Raw genomic sequence first — 4,035 nt, 5'->3', positions numbered from 1 at the left:
TAGACTGGACGCTAGGAGAACGGACTCCAAATAGCCACCTGAAAATGTAAGCCTAAGTTGCGCTCTGAAAACACATGTCAGTGAGAAGGCCTGTGTACTAAAGGGATTCACTTAAGGGAGCATTTATCAAAGGTAAGATTTAAAAAACAAACAGCACACAGAGCAGGGAGAGGTGAAGGAGAAAACAAACGAGTGCGAGAGACAGACAGAGGGGGACAGAGGAAGGGCAGAGATGACTGGAGTACAGAGAGAGAAAGAGGAGAGAGAGAGAGAGGGAGGGGGAGAGAGAGAGAGAGAGAGAGAGAGAGAGAGGGAGGGGGAGAGGAGGCAGAGAGAGCGAGAGAGAATGAGAGAGAGGGAATGGCTGAGTGCGATTCTGGAGGACATAAAATGGGGCCCCATTTGGAAACAAGCAGAGAAGAAACCGCAGAATAGTGTGAGCCTGGGGCAGAGTGAGGGAGAGGGGGAGGGAGAGAGGGGAATGAGAGAAGGAAGGATAGGGGGAGGGAGGGAAGGAGAAGAGGGGAAGAAAGAGAAGAAAAGAAAGGGGGCAGGGGGTGGGTGCACACGGCAGGTTTTAATCAACAGCAAGCTGTCTATAATGAGATCACTATCCCACTCCATTCTGATTGATGTCATGTGAAGCCTTGTGTGTTTGTGTGTGTGTGTGTGTGTGTGTGTGTGTACATGCCTGAATTTGTGTGCGTGCATGTGTTTTTGTGTGTATCACCATATTTCTGTTTGTGCATGTGTGTGTGTGTGTGTGTGTGTGTACTTAGGCACTATAAAGGCACACGCAAAATGTGTATAAACACTTACTCACACATCTGATCAAAAACAAATAAGAAACAAACAAACAAAGGATATAAAAACATGCCAAAACCATACAAACATGCAGACACATAAACACTCAACACACACAAACACAGTGTTTAATTTTCACAAACTTGCACACCCTAAAAAAAACACATTAAGAAATTTGTACTACATTTCATAAGAAAGTACAAGTGGGAAAACTTTAAATAGTAAGAATAAGGGGCCCATAAAAGGTCATAAAAAAGGATGTGTGTGTGTGTGTGTGAGTGTGTGTGTGTGTGTGTGTGTGTGTGTGTGTGTGTGTGTGTGTGAAAGGGAGAGAGACAGAGAGAGAGAGAGTGAGAGTGAGAGTGTGTGTGTGTGTATGTGTGTGTGTGTGTGTGTGCGTGCGTGAGTGCGTGTGTGTGTGTGTGTGTGTGTGTGAAAGGGAGAAAGACAGAGAGAGAGAGAGAGTGAGAGTGTGTGTGTGTGTGTGTGTGTTGCGTGCGTGCGTGCGTGCATGTGTGTGTGCGTGCGTGCATGTGTGTGTGTGCATGCATGTGTGTGTGTGAGATACAGGCACTTTAGATGCTGGCTAAGAGAAATAGTTGTAGCAGTTTTGGGTTATAATGTTAAACACACATCCTGACTGATGAAGGGCCTTATTCATTCCACAGCAGGCCGACAAGGAGCAATTTGCACATTTATGCCAAACAACCCTGGAAACACACACACGCATGCACACACTCACACACGCATGCACGCACGCACACACACACACACACACACACACACACACACACACACACACACACACACACACACAGAACAACATAAACACAGGAGCTATTTGGTAGTTAAAGCAACACCAAAGAGTTTTTTGTACCTTAAAATAATGTTTCCAAAATCGTTTCAGTGGTTCATCAACTTGTAACAGGGTGAACGGCATTTATGCATTCGCTTTGCGGCCCTCTATCGGCTATAACCGCACTATGTAAGTTTGCCAGATCGGCTAGCGGATCTGTAGTTCGATGGAATGAGACATAAGAAACTACAAATTTGACTTGCATCTGATGTCGCAATACATCGTACTTTCATAAATCGTGCAACATATTCTACCTTGTCTATGGACATTGTTATTTGCAAAGCCGGTGCTGGATAAACAAATAGCGTGCGTGCCACAGAGGAAAAGTTCTTTGGTGTTGCTTTACGGGGGGAAACACACACACACACACACACGTTTAATGTATACACATTGACAACACAACATAAGTGCAGTAACTGCAGCACACTTGAAAAAAGCCTATACCCACACACACACACTCACACACATACACACACACACACACTCTCTCTCACACACACACACACGTCAGCATACACATGCATGGATGCACCACACATACAGAGAGAGAGAGAGAGAGAGAGAGAGAGAGAGAGAGAGATCAACTTAAACACAAAACATTAGGGCTGTAACGATATGCGTATCGAAACCAAAATCGCGACAGTCATATCCACGAACCTGTGTCGCGGTGTGAGAAGGCAGAATCGTGACACCCCTTCCAGTGTTTCCCCCAGCACTTTGCAGCTTACGCGGCCGCATAACACACATTTCCCGCCTTATTAGTATACTTACCGGTACGTTGTCCAAAAATAAATAAATAAAGGAGAAAAAGTATTTCCTTGAAACTTAAACACATGGACAAACTGAACAGTTCAACCAGTAGACAATGATAATCTACCTAACTATGCTATTTTGTTTACAATATTTCCAGGCTTCAACCAGACAGCTGAATTAAAGAGGTAGAGTTGTAATAGAAATAGTAGGCTATAGCCTAATCAGCATAAAGTGTGCTTTCATGAATATCAGAAATTCATTTCAGGATATCAGGATATAATATAATGCAGATATACAATAATATACTGTAATCCTCTGGTGTTCCAAGGTAGGCTATTGAAATGTTATTTAATAAAATGTCTAGGTTTTCCCCAAACCCCCAGACAAAAAAAAGAGGTATGTATCGAGCCGTGGGTCAAAAATTGTGCTACAAACCGAATCGTGAGTATTGCAGACACATTGACAACACAACACATATGTGCAGTAAACGCAGCACAGATGCAAAAAGCCTTTACTCAGTCACACACACACATACACACACACACATGCAAACACACACAAACACACATGTGTGGCATGTCAGCGTGCACATGCACCACATACACACACACACACACACACACACACACACACAGAGGGACAGACTCTTACTCAGAAACTGGTTCATGCCCAGTACATCCATCTATCTACACATTTATGTGTGAGTTTGTATTTGAGTACTTGCACATGTGAGTGTGTGTGCATGTATAAGTGTGTGTGTATGTGTGTGTGTGTATCTAAGTATGTGAGTTCATGTGTGTATGCGTGTGTGTATATGTATGTGTGTGCCTCCCCTACTACACGTGTGTCCAATGAGAGGGTGAATAGCTTTCCTATATAAACTTTCCTCAAATCAGCCATGATGTCACTGTGAACCTGCCATGAACCCACCTCTGTCAACTACCATTACTGTCTTATTCCCACTTTGCTTTGCACTCTCTCTCTCTCTCTCTCTCTCCATGGCTCCCCCTTTCCCCCTCACCAAACCCCTATTTTCCTCCGTTCCCTCTCTGTAACCCCGTCTTTACTGCGTCTTCTCTGTCTCAGCTCTCCAGCAACCCATCCATTTTCTTTCTGCATGAACACATGACTGCCTTCCATACCTCCTACAATACCCGCTCTAACTGCCTCTCACCCTCCTCTGTCTCTGCTTCTCTCTCTCTCTCTCTCTCTCTCTGTTTCTCTCTTTCCTCTATGTCTCACTCTCTCTCTCTCTCTCTCTCCATCTTACTCTGATTGAATTACCATAAGTGCAGCACAGTGCCAAAATGTGCCAGGTTGTTCTGATTAAGACAGCCTTCGTAAAACCCCCGAATTTCCAAATGATCACAGCGAGAGGGGGAGTATGTGTGTATGTGTGTGCATTGCAGGCACTCTGTGTATGTGTGTGTGTGTGTGTGTGTGTGTGTGTGTGTGTGTGTGTGTATATGTGTGAGTACAAGTAAAATGTAAAATTGATGTGTGTGTATCACACTTTCTTTCTCTGAGTGTGTGGGTGTAGCTCTCTCTTTCCTGTTATGTGTGTGTGTGTGTGTGTGTGTGTGTGTGTGTGTGTGTGTGTGTGTCTCTCTCTCTCTCCCATT

The sequence above is a fragment of the Alosa sapidissima genome, chromosome 4 (assembly GCF_018492685.1).
Source record: "Alosa sapidissima isolate fAloSap1 chromosome 4, fAloSap1.pri, whole genome shotgun sequence".
In the NCBI taxonomy this organism is placed as follows: domain Eukaryota; kingdom Metazoa; phylum Chordata; class Actinopteri; order Clupeiformes; family Clupeidae; genus Alosa; species Alosa sapidissima.
Note: the sequence above shows the minus strand (reverse complement) of the source record.